Genomic DNA, 13,797 nt, shown 5'->3' with positions numbered 1-13,797 from the left:
GGACAACATTCGGCCAATCATCCCTTTCAGTGCAAGGTACACACCTATGGAATTCTTTACCACCAGAAATCAAATCCCAAACAGAACTAAAGATGTTTAGTGTTAAAGCTAAACATTGGCTCAAGCAGCAGCAGAAATGTGAACATTAACTTCTCTCAAATCACTGTCAAACAGCACTTTATTAATGTTTAATGTAAGTAACTTGTGTAATTTCTTAATCCAAATTGTGCAGCTGTGTTTATTTATTCATGGTATCTATTCACTGTATTTGTATTATTGCACTTATTGTATTCAGTATCTTTTATCCTTCTCTAGTCTGACCAGGGACAAAGACTGCAAATTAGCTGAAGCTAGACGTCTTGTATGCATCACATTTTCTTCATTTTTTTGTGGCAATGTTGTATGTATCGTCCTTGTTAAATAAACAATAAATAAAAAAAGGGTTGATGTGCTGTTTCTGCAAGAGACACATACTAATCCAGCAGACGAGACAGATTGGGGTTTATGGTGGGATGGTTCGTGCACCTTTAGCCATGGCACCAACCTTAGTGCAGGGGTAACTGTTCTGCTTAGGAAAAATGTGAACGTAACTGTACTATCATCTACTGAAGTGGTGAAGGGCAGGCTGTTGATTGTAAGGGCAGAAATAGAGGGCTCTGTGGTCTGCTTTGTTAACATATATGCTCCAAATCAAGGCACAGAAAGAGTGTTTTTTTTCACCCTGCTAAAAAATGAGGTAAGAAAGTACCATCAGGATCAATTTATCATTGGTGGGGATTTCACTGCACTCTAGACTTTACTGTAGACAGGACAAGTGAAGAGCCTCACCCACAGTCATCTCAGAGCCTTCACAGCATCATCACACACCTGGATATGTTAGACACATGGAGGGTCAAATATCCACAAACCAGACAATACACATGGGTGAGGGTCGGCAATGGCAGGGTGAGTGCAGCTAGACTGGATAGGATTTACATCTCCAAAAGTCTCAGCTCCAGATTAGTCCACAGCAACATAAGTCCAGTTAGCTTCACTGACCACCACTTTATCAGTATAGACTTGATCTTTTCACCAGGCGAAAGGGTTAAGTCCTACTGGTCTTTTAACAATAGACTTCTGCAGGACCGTACTTTCTGTCAAAGCTTTGAGCATTTTTGGCAGCAGTGGAAAACTAGAAAAGTGGATTTTGTTTCTTTGAAGCTGTGGTGGGAAGTTGGGAAGGCCCAAATTCGCGTTTTTTGCCAGCAGTATACCTCCCACTCGACTGCTAATATAAAGGCAGCAGTTCAGGAGCTTGAACCCAGTATTAGGAACATTGAAGAGGGGTTACATAGACATTCGGATCCCACCACGGGTCATCTGCTGCAGGAGAAGAGATTGGAGTTGAGCTTCTTCCTGCAGGAGAGAGTGAAGGGAGCTCTTGTCAGGTCTCGTTTCCTCCAGCTAAAGGACATGGATGGCCCGAGCTCTTTCTTTTTTAATCTGGAGAGATCGGTGGCACAGAGGAAACAGATGACCTGCCTTAAGCTTCCTGGAGGCAGAGTGACCACCAGTCCGGGTGAGATGAGGACCCATGCAGTGAACTTCTACGCTGACCTCTTTGGGGCAGAACAGTGCAGCATGGAGTGCCGCGAGGAGCACCTGGAGGGGCTTCCTGAGCTCATCCTCAGGGTGAGAAAGCTGCTTTGGTCTCTGAGCTGACCCTGGAGGAGTTGACAGTCGCTGTTAATCAGATGGCATCAGGACGGGCACCGGGAATTGATGGTCTCTCCACTGACTTTTACCAGCGGTTCTGGAATACTCTTGGACCTGATTTGCACAGTGTTTTATTGGAGTGTTTTAGAACAGGATCTCTTCCTGTCTCCTGCCAGCGAGCTGTGCTTTCCCTGCTTCCCAAGAAAGGAGACCTGGCCTTACTTAAAAACTGGAGGCCGGTTGCTCTCCTCTGCACGGACTATAAGGTGCTTTCCAGAGCCTTATCGAACAGACTCAAGGACATCCTGGGAATACTTGTACAGACAGACCAAAGCTATTGTGTTCCCGACAGGAAAATTATGGACAACATTTTCCTTATTTGTGATGTTATTGACGTGTGCAGATCCCAGAATGTAAATTTTGGTATTGTCGCTTTGGACCAGGAGAAAGCCTTTGATAGGGTGGATCACTGTTATTTATCTTCTGCACTCAGGGCTTTTGGCATTGGTGATGGTTTTCTGGCCTGGATTGGTTTATTGTAGGGATGCACCGAAATGAAAATTCTTGGCCGAAACCGAAAACCGAAAATGAGGAAACCAAGGCCGAAAACCGAAACACCGAAATAAATGATTATTATTAAATGATTATTGTTAGTAGGCCTAACATTGCATTTATAGCTATGACTGTGTACTAACCTCACTAAAATCAAGGCATTGCAATTCAAAGAATAAATCAATTACAATTATTAAAAGTAAAAAAATATTTATTTAGCACTGAAAAAACAACACAGTTATCCGTTTTGAAAAAAACGGAAAACTAAACTCGCGGCTGATAGCCGACAGCTCATAGAAGCTGTCTCATAGCGAGCCGTCGCTAAAGACGGCTCGTTTGGATGAAAACAAGGTTGTAGCTGTAGTTCTCTAGATTACTACATTTAGTCTTTTTCAGATATATGGAAATATGCCCACACCGCAGACATGTTGGCGCAGAGGCGCTTATCCAGACAAGTGTGTGCTGGCCGCGGTTTTTGTTTGCGTCATCACAATTTCCTGTTTCGGCCGTGTTGTTTCGGTGATAAAAGTGTTTCGGCTACAAGCCGAAAATGCGCTTTTGGGCCATTTTCGGCCGAAAATGTTCAGGTCTTGAGTGGGGGAAGGAGGGCCTGGAAGTGTTGGGAGTATTTTTGGGCACTGTGTGGTTTCAGAACAAGAACTAGGAGGGAGTTAAGGAGAAAGTGTGCGCTCGGTTGTCTAAATGGAAATGGTTGCTACCCCAGTTGTCATATAGGGGAAGAGTTCTGGTTGCCAATAACTTGGTCGCCTCGACTCTTTGGCATAGACTTATTGCTCTGACGCCACCGAGAGGCCTGATGGAGGACGTTCAGCGAGTTATCCTGGACTTCTTCTGGTCTGGCTGGCACTGGATCCAAGCAGCAGCCCTCTACCTGCCTGTGGCTGAAGGGGGGCAGGGACTCATCAATATCCAGTCAAAAATAGCCTCTTTTAGACTCCAGACTGCACAAAGACTGCTGTACAATTGCAGCCAAGCTGGTTTGATACAGCTTGATTGCTGCTGAAGAGAGCCGGGCGATTGGGCTACGATAAACAGCTTTTCCTTTTAAAACCTGAGGATGTGGACCTAACTGGACTGACACCTTTTTATAGCTCGGTATTACAGGCATGGCAGATTTTTAAGGCCACACATACCACAAATGAGACTCCGGGCATGTGGCTGTTTGAGGAACCTTTGTTTTTTAATACCCTTATACAGACTCAAACACTGCAGTCTGCCAGCCTGCGAGCCTATTTTAGAGAGGCTGGCTGCACCAAACTGGGCCATCTAATGAAGATGACGGCAACATCTGTGGACGCCTTGAGAGAGAGAAGCAACATCACCTCCATCAGGTTAATCAACAGAGTGGTGGAAGAAGTCTGTGCTGCCCTGCCACAACCCCTGAGAGATTTTGCACAAAACCGCACGGTGTGTGACCAGTGGACCGAAGGGGAAGAGTACAGTTTCCCCTCTCTGTCTATCACTCCAGTTGTGGGGGAGTGGCAGGAGGGAGGAGGTCAGCTGCTGTCTCTCACAACCCCGCACCTGGAGACGTTTCAGGATGCAGGGAAGAAGGCAGTATACCAAATCTGCTCTAAGGTTCTGAACCTGCGCTCTTTGGCAGGCATGAAGGAGTCGAGGTGGACTGAGTTTTTTGGTCCAGACGTTTCCCCGAAGGGCAGCTGGCGGTCTCTGTACAAGCTGCCCGTTGAAAAACGGACAGCAGACCTCCAGTGGAGGATTGTATATGGAGCAATAGCTACGAACAGATACAGAGCGCACCTGGATCCAGAGCTGGGGGAGGAGTGCGTTTTCTGTTCCCAGAATGAGACCCTTGTACATTTATTTATTCAGTGTCCTCGTTTGTCAGCTCTGTTTGAGCTTTTAGAAAGGTGGTTTCAGGGTCTAGGGGAGAATTTTCTATTTGTTTATTTTTGGCCCAAAATACTGTGCTAAGAAGAAGGATGTACACACATTGGTGAACTTTTTATCAGGCTCTGCTAAGTTGGGCATCTGGCTGACACGCAGGAACCAGGCTCAGAGTGTCGGTCGTGTGGAGCCAGTGCTGGTTCTGAAGGGACTGCTGAAGGCCCGACTGAGAGTGGAACATGCTTACTATCAGATGATGGACAATATGCAGGGTTTCAGTCATATATGGGCTGTTGGAGGGGTTTTATGCCCTGTGGGGGGGGGGGGGCGGAGAGCTGAATGTAAGTTTTTGATTAGAGAAACACGTTCTCTGTGTCTGGTTGACAGGTTTGTTGTATTTTAGGGATGGTTTCTGTTTTTTTGTTTTTGTGTGGGTTTTTTTGCTCTTGAATGAGGATGTGATGGTGATCTGTTGTCTCTTTGCAATGGTGCAATAAAGGGACTTTGAAAACCAAAAACCTCTCCTCTCCTCTCCTCTGTCTCCTCTCCGATGAATGGATGAATCTCTCGGATGCTGATTGCGTCTGTTAAACTACAACAACTAAAAATGATAAAATGAAATGGGGGAGCGAGGGAGAGGCGGTGGGAGAGGTTTGGGTGGGAGGGAGTGAGGGAGAGACCCCATTAGAGAGGCCTAGTATCTATGCTAATGAGTAAAATGCTAAGATGATGTCTCCCCGGTTAATTTCACAAATCCTTAATTGGCGTGACATTTCAATCCTGCACGCGGCCTCCCTCTGACCCCCACCGCTCTGACGGGTGCGCCGCTGAAAACAAACGTTAACGACACAAATGCCACGTGCCAATACTGCAGGCACACACACACACAGAAACACACACACACTCATGGAAGAAGACTCTCACATGCACGAAAAGAAACACACACTCACGAAAAGACGCACACACTCACAAAAAGACCCACACACACACACGGGATGACGCACACAGGCAAGAAAATACCTAAATACACACAAAAAGACCCACACACACACACACACTCAGAGATGCACACACACATGAGGAGACGCACACACACACGAGAAGACCAACACACACACATGAAGACGCACACACGCACGTGAAGACACACATGCGCACGTGAAGACGCACACGCGTGCACAGAGCAGTGTTGGGGCCGTTGTCACCGGGGCTTTGATGTGCGCTCATTAGCATAGTAACAGAGAGCAGCTCTGACCACAGGGGCACAGTAACCACGGCAACTGCAGCCCGCCTATTTAACTAAGCAACCCCTCTCTATCTCTGTACACACACACACACACACACTATACACAATATACACACTATACACAATATACACACACACACACACAATACACAATACACACACACACACAGACATAATACACGCACACACACAATACACCCACTGCAGCGACATCTATAAATGTTTTTTTGAACCCGAGTTTAGTGGAGAATTAAATCCCGGGCTGGCGAGGCCGGGTGGAACGGATCCTATGTGCTGCGGTCAAACTAAATGTGATACAATAACAACAATAAAAAACAACATGAACAATCTTCCAGGACCTGGCCATTACTGTCGCAGATCCACATTGATACACCGTTCTACACAGCTGTGTGTGTGTGTGTGTGCCTGCAGTGTGATTGCATACCTAATGGTTGCTAGTCTCCTTTGTAATACTAAACGTTAGTTAGTTAGGCCTTTAAGTTCCCTAGGGAACATAGGCCATCGATGAAACCTTCGTCTGAGGCCTTCGTCTTCATCTCCTGCTCTGTGGTTCTTCTCCAGGTGGCTCTAGGTCTTCGTCTTCATCTCCTGCTCTGTGGTTCTTCTCCAGGTGGCTCTAGGTCTTGGTCTTCATCTCCTACTCTGTGGTTCTTCTCCAGGTGGCTCTAGGTCTTCGTCTTCATCTCCTGCTCTGTGGTTCTTCTCCAGGTGGCTCTGGGTCTTCCCCTCTTTCTCTTGCCTTGTGGGTTCCATGTTAGGGCCTGCTTTGTAATTGATTCGTTTTTTCTTCTGAGTGTGTGGCCAATCCAGTTCCATTTCCTCCTCCTGGTTTGGGTCTCTACTGGTTCTTGTTTGGTGAGTTCCCACAGGTCGGCAGATGGTGTTGGGCCAGTAGATTCCCAGGAGGCGTCGTAGGCAGCGGTTGCTGAATGTCTGTAGTTTGTTGAGTATGTTGGTGGTTGTCTTCCAGGTTTCGGATCCGTAAAGTAGAGTGGATTTGACATTTGAGTTGAAGATTTTTAGTTTGGTCTTGAGTGATATGTTTTGTTGTTTTCCAGATTTTATTTAAGATGTTAAATGTTGTCCTTGCTTTCCCAATTCTGGCTTTGGCATCCTCCTCCGATCCTCCTTCTATGTTAATTACACTCCCAAGGTATGTGAAACTGGTTACATCCTCTAGCTGGTTTTGATCCATGGTTATTGGTGTGTTGTTCTTGTTGTTGATTCGCATTACTTTGGTTTTTGATGAGTACTAAACATTGCAGATCAACTATAACCCATTCCATTTCCATTTTATTGATTGGCCACACCTTTTGTCACATACAAAAATCACTGTAATATATATATATATATATAAATGAAGAAAAAGAAACAGCACAAATAAATGCCAACTGTCCTCTGGAGCCGACCTCACGGCGTCTGCCCGGTGCTCAGGTCTGCATTCTGATAAAGATATTAAAGATATATATAAAATATAGATATTAAAGATAGATATTAAATATATTAAATATAGATATTAAAGATATTTCTGAAGCGATTTTGCCAGGTCCAAAGTCACCAACGGAGAGCAACACAAATGAAGGCTATCCGCTCAAACCCAATTCTGAATGGATTGACTGGTGGGTGAAGTGGATGTTGGCCTTAGGAGTCACAGTGGAGGCAGCTCAGTCCTGGGACTGCAGCAGGTTCTGCTCTCTGTGCTCACTGACACAGCTGAAGACCCCCCTCACTGTACCTCGTACTGACACGTGACGTTGTCTTCATGTTTCCCCTCTTAACTTAAAGAAGGTAGAAAGGCCATCAGCATACACTGACAGTTCAGGACGGGGACACGTTCAATACACACAAGTCTATTTAATGTCACATTATTTATATAACTCACAGCAATATTTCTAAACACCTGCCAGAATACAGTCAGACAATGGGGATGTCAGCACTGCAATGGATCCCGATTATTTTATAAAGGGACACAGCATGTTGGATTATATCCATGTGGTTGCTAGCCACGAGAAGCTGTGTGTGTCAGTTTGTGTGTGTGTGTGTGTGTGTGTGTGTGTGCGCAGCTTAGTAAGTGTAGTTCTTACATTTAATTGGCTGCTGGGAATGCCACAACACAGTGAGAGTCTACCACTTTCTGGTAGACGTGGAGACACCTGAAGTGCAATGACCACACAGCAACAGCACACACACACACACACACACACACACACACACTCAAACACACACACACTCACTCAAACACACACACACTCACACACACACACACACACACACTTCTTTCTGTGACAAGACGGGACACATGACCAACCACCTACATATGGGGACGTGCCTTTCTGAAGGTCGTAGAGACAAGTTAAAGTAAGTTTTCTTAAAAAAAAAATAATCCATATAAAGTTTTAAGGGTGGCAAATCGGTCTATCACTCTGTTGTGACTCAGATGCTGAAGCTCTGCTTTTTCAATTGACATGACTGCAAGACTGTGAAGTCTTTTCTGACCCATTGTTTGACACAGCCAGGAGTGCAGCTGACGCAGTGCACTAAAGGACCTTTCACATGAGCAGCTGCTTACAGGCACTGTTAGGGCAACTTGGATGGTTGCCTTCAGAGAGGGAAACATGTCTGAATCAAGAAGGTTGTGCACAGACAAGATATCTTCAGGTGAACATCCAGCCTCTGTTTTCCGGGCAAGAAAGTTTCTGGCCACCAGAACCTCCTCTGTTTTCAGGTCAATGCTGTAGTGTTTTGCAAGTTCATTCAAGTGTGATTCACACAAGAAGGTCTCACATTTGGGACTGCATGCCTGGATGCCTTTTAGTAGCCCTGCATCTACACTGCAAAATATTTGCTCAAGTTCGCCAACCATCCTATCCACACAAGGGAAGAATAACTCTTTTCAATGTGTCTGAGTTGTTCAGTTCAGTGCGTGAACCTGCAGTTGCCTCCAGCTCAAAATCCTCCATTCTCCTCTGTTTATGCCTTGTCTTGGCACCTGGTTCTGGGATACTGTGGGTGTGGCACAGGGCTTTGGTTCTCTCATATAGCTCCATGGCAAATGCATCTGTGCGTTTGCCCTTAAGTGTGTCACACACTGCTTGTTTGCAGATCAAAGCTTCTGCCAGGTCTAAAGTCTCTTTCTGAAGGAGCTTGTGGAGTCCTTCGGTTACAGACAGAAGTGACTGAAACATCAGTAGTGCGTAGACTGCTGAGAACTTATAGAGCTTTGCTCTGAGACCAACAGCTATGGGGGAGCGAATGGCAGAAAGGCACTCCAAAATGGCAGGCAATGTCTCAAGAACTGCATTGATCGATCGCAACTGACATGCCCAGCGAGTGTTTGAAAGTTGCACAAGCTCAGTTGTTGTCAAACCAAGCCTTGTCTGAGCCTCCATGAACTTATGATGATTCACTAGGGAGGTGCGGAAGAAAGAGTACACACACTCCAACAAGCTGAAAAGCTCCACAGCCTCTGGGATGGCTTTGCAAGTATGGCACAACACCAGGTTAAGTTCATGAGCATAACAATGCACATAAATAGCTTCAGGATGGAACCTTCTAAAATGTGCTTGTACACCTCCAGTGGACGCACTCATGACGGCTGCGCCATCATAGGTTTGTTTCACTTAAGCTCTGCAAGACTATTGTTTTGGATCTGCTGCTGCAGCTCATTTGCAATGGACTTGGCATCAAATGATTTTATCTCTGCAAGTGCTAGGAAACGTTCTTTCACTGCCCCCTCTGACACATACCTGACACAAACAGCTAACTGCTCAGATTTTTCATCCCTTGCCTCATCTGCCATGATGGCATAGATTTTGGACTTTGTCATTTCAGACACAATGACACTAGTAACTTCCTGGGCAAACAGTCAATCATCTCATTCTGGGATGTTAGTGAGATATACTGAGCATTTGATGGCGGATTATGTTTTTGAAGAAAAGGATCAAATTCCTTCAAAAGCTCCATGCACGCAAGAAAATTCCGTTTGTGCTGTCTCTACCTTCATCACGGCCACGAAAAGGGAGTCCCTGTCTCCCTAACATAGAAGTGACTGCAACGATTCACTTGAGATACTCTCTTCTCTCTACTATCTCATATTTGCAGATGCTATCATCTGTGCAACGTTTCCCTGTTTGCTAGTTGCCTGGTAGCTTTTCCATGCAACAACACTGTCCATCTGCATGAGATGTGCCATCTCATGCTTGCCAAAGATGACTAAAGCTTTCTTCCAGTTCTTGCAACCACTACTGACCAAACTATCATGTTTGATGTTTTTGCCAAACACTCTACATGGGAAGCAGAAAGCTGTATTCTGGTTGACTGAATATTCTAACCAGTTGTGCTTTTCAAACCAGCTGTGGTGAAATGCTCGCTTCTGCGTACCAAAACTATCTTGTGGGTAGCTCTTCAGTTTTACCTGTCTGGGCCCTCTGTCTTTGGCACCTAAATCAAACCCTGTAGTGGAGTGAGTTGCTGAAGCTGCCTCATAATTTTCCCTCTCTTGGTCTGTTTGCTCTCCTTCTCTCTCTGTAATAACTTGATCTTCCTCTGCCTCTGGATCCCCTTGCTCTCTCTGACTTGACCTTGCCTGTTGATCTTTTTCTCCCTCAGCATCTCCTTCTGCCTGACCCTTCAAGATACACAATGAATTGAATTAACTGTCAACATAGAGGCTAATGCCATCAGAACACAATAATTGTTTGCTCCCAAATATTTTGAAGTTGCACAGATTACATTTTGGGCACATATGTGACTAAAATGGTTGTAATTTCAAGCCCTCAAAAATATTACTTAATTATTTGAATTAAAGTAATATTTGGGTCAGGCTAATCTGGTTTACATATATATGTGTATATAACTTAAAATAAAAGTAAATAAAAGTAATTTAATAAAAGTTAAATAAGTCTTATATGGTGCACCTTGACTGAAATGTATCATATTTCATATTCAAATTGAGTTCCATAAAGTTCCAAGACTGCCTGCATCACAAATGACTCTATTCTGTGAAATCCTTTAGACTCACCTTTCCGGTCTCTCCCCTCTCACTCACTGTGCTCCTCTGCCCTGACTCCTACAGGCCAATAGGGGTGGTGGAGTTATTATTATTTGTTTAAATATTATTACTATTATTATTATTATTATCCACTGATGATAATCATACGTGAATGAGCTCAGCTTCTGTTTCACAGTGTCCATCCATGTGTAAAGTGAGAAACACAGCTGATGCTCCAGAAGGAAGTCACCCCAAAGATATGGTAAAGAGAGTGCACACTTCACTCTAGAAACAACCAGGACCTCCACAGCGCATTTCAGACTAACTAGTCAAGTCAAGTCGTTTTATTTATATAGCCCATTTCATACACGGAACGGTAACACAATGTGCTTAACGTGGTCATGAAAAAAAAAAAAAATCACATGAATTAAAATAGTTAAATGACAGGGAGATCACATAGATAAAAATGTTTAAAATAATTTAAAAAACATGGAAAATTAACAAAATACAAAACCCAATACAGGAAAATGAACACAATAATAATAATGATAATAAAAATACAAGACACAACACAAATAAAAAGCAAGAGTAATGGAGCACAGGTGCAGGGGTGGGTTAGTGAAAGGCATCAGTAAACAATTTGGTTTTAAGTCTGGATTTAAAAATGGAGACGGTGGGAGAAGTCTTGATATCTAGGGGTAGGCGGTTCCACAGACGGACAGCATATCAACTGAAAGCTGCCTCTCCCTGCTTAGTGCGGCCACTGGGTTGTACCAGCTGATGCTTATCTGCTGATCTAAGTGATCTGGACGGACAGTACACTTTAAGCATGTCTGCTAAATACAGAGGTCCCTGACCATTAAGTGATTTAAAAACAAGCAAAAGGGCTTTAAAATCTATCCTGTGGGTCACAGGTAGCCAGTGTAGGGATTTTAAAACGGGTGTAATATGATCTCTTTTTTTGGTTCTGGTCAGTAACCTTGCAGCTGCATTTTGAATCATTTAGAGAGGTTTGATTGCTTTTTTGGGGAGGCCAGTAAAAAGACCATTACAGTAGTCCACCCTGCTGGTGATAAATGCATGAATTAGCTTTTCTTGGTCACCTGATGATATGAAGTTTTTTATCTTTGCAATATTTTTTTAATGATAAAAAGCAGATTTTGTGATTGCCTTCATGTGACTACTAAGGTCACTGTCAATAATGACTCCAAGATTTTTCACAACGTCAGATACTTTAAAACCTTTCGTGCCCAGAAGAGCGGCAGTCTTGAGTCTATGCTCCTTATTTCCAAAAACGATGACTTCGGTCTTGTCTGTGTTAAGTTTTAGAAGGTTCTGTGACATCCAGTCCATAACTTGACTAAGACATTTATAGAGGGATTCTAGGGGGGCAAACTCATTTGGAGACAGGGACAGGTATATCTGTGTGTCGTCGGCATAGCTATGGTAGCATATGGAGTGATTCTTCATGATCTGGCCGAGTGGGAGCATGTACAAATTAAACAGGAGTGGCCTGAGGATTGACCCCTGAGGGACACCGCAAGTTAAGGACGTAGGTGTTGAGGTAAAGTGTCCAATAGACACATGAAAACTTCAGTGGTCTAAATAGGACCTAAGCCAGCTGATGACGACACCAGAGAGACCCACACAGTGCTCAAGTCTATGCAGTAATATGCTGTGGTCAACAGTGTCGAAGGCTGCACTGAGATCCAACAGCATCAGAACTGAGGTTTTGCCAGAGTCATTGTTAAGCCGAATATCATTTATTACCTTTACAAGGGCTGTTTCAGTGCTATGATGTTCTCTAAAACCTGACTGGTAGAGGTCAAGGCAGCAAGTTGAATTCAGGAAAGCAGACACTTGATTACAAACAATTTTTTCCATAATTTTGCCAATAAAAGGTAAATTTAATATGGGCCTGTAGTTGTTGAAGACAGACCCATCCAGGTTGTTCTTTTTGAGTAAAGGCTTAACAACAGCCATTTTAAGGGACTTGGGGAATATGCCGGTCAATAAAGAGGTGTTGACCATCAGAAGCACATCGGCTGTTATTAGGTGGAACACAGATTTGAAAAAGTTGGTGGGCAGAATGTCCAGCTCAGACGTAGAAGAACTTAGGCTTCGTACAGTCTTTTCGAGAGTGTCAATGGGGCTGAAATTGGACATAGTGCTGAGCTCATTACTCCGAGTAGTTGGTGGTTCAAGGTGAGTAATCCTATGCGGAGTGGATGATATCTGCTGTCTAATGTTCTCTACTTTGCTTATAAAAAAAGTTGCAAATTCATTGCACTTCTCAACTGAGAGTAGCTCAGGTGCCAGATGAGGGGAGGGATTTGTAAGCTTCTCAATAGTGGAGAATAACGCACGAGTGTTGTTTGCTTTTTTATTGATATTAGAAAAATAAGATTGTCTTGCTTTACAAATTACGGAATTGTATTTGTATAGGGACTCTTTATGGGTTTGATAGTCAGCGTTGAGTTTGGATTTTCGCCATTTCCAACTAGCTAGCTAAGTAGCAGCGTTCTTTTACAGCTGGAATGTAACTTTTGACCGTAAAACAGCAAAGGTAAGACGTGCACAGAGATTGTCTGTAGTGTGTAAGCCAGGTTTTTATTTGTCAAACATGGAGCATTTCATTAATTACATGGGACTTTCTGCTGTTAGCTGGGGGCTGGAGTATGGAGCTACGGTCCGTGTATGTTTTGGTCATTGGATTTTCCGTTCAGAAAAGGATATTAAAAAACTAAAAATGAGATATATATTTGAAAATTGAAAATTCAGTTTCAGATCTGTCTTTTTCAGTTTCAAATCTTTCTTTTTCAGTTTGGTTTGGTTTGGTTCACGTTGGTGTATTTTTCAAATTTCAAGATCAAAACTTGAAATTTCAGTTTCAGATTTGATGTTTTCAAGTACAAAACTTTTGACCCTAATCTAGCTCCATACTAGCCTGGTGCTACCAGACCATCGTACTTCATTTCATTTGTACAGGGGCGGGCGGAGCCAGGCTAAACAAAGCCGGCGAGTTGATCCAATTCATTTTCTTTCATATTGAGCATGGTAGATAAGGTGGCAACTTGCTTGCGTAGTTTGGTAGAAGAGAGGGTACCTGGGTTTTCTGCACCACAGGCCCTTGCATACTCACGAAAACAGTCTGCAACTCGATAATGTGTGAGAGCAGCTGGACGAGCAAACAGGTACTTATTTTCCATGGGTACTCCACATTTTGCCCTTTCCTCAATGAGGAGGTCTATGGCAGAAACCATATGAGGGGCAAACAGAACGGGGACCTTTCTCCCTCTTTTCCCACATATTTCCACCCTTTGAAAGTAATCACAAAGCTTCTTTTCATAAGCACTGAGTCCCAAAGCAATGTATTGCATCTGTGTGTGATCCCTAGAAACATAATTTCATCATCATTTTTGAA

General features: G+C 43.8%; 1 pseudogene across 1 annotated transcript; it reads right to left on the bottom strand.

Moving 5' to 3' along the window:
* Positions 1-1,355: 1,355 nt before the first annotated feature.
* Positions 1,356-13,509, bottom strand: LOC311338294 (zinc finger MYM-type protein 1-like; annotated as a pseudogene). The gene is made up of 6 exons: positions 13,480-13,509; positions 12,313-12,503; positions 9,964-10,010; positions 8,767-9,494; positions 1,597-1,703; positions 1,356-1,395 (listed from the first exon to the last, which is right to left on the bottom strand). The product of its transcript is annotated as a zinc finger MYM-type protein 1-like (transcript).
* Between the last annotated feature and the right edge of the window lie 288 nt (positions 13,510-13,797).

Source organism: Micromesistius poutassou, assembly GCF_964030765.1.
Source record: "Micromesistius poutassou genome assembly, chromosome: 2".
In the NCBI taxonomy this organism is placed as follows: domain Eukaryota; kingdom Metazoa; phylum Chordata; class Actinopteri; order Gadiformes; family Gadidae; genus Micromesistius; species Micromesistius poutassou.
This window is presented reverse-complemented; position numbering and strand designations above follow the sequence as displayed.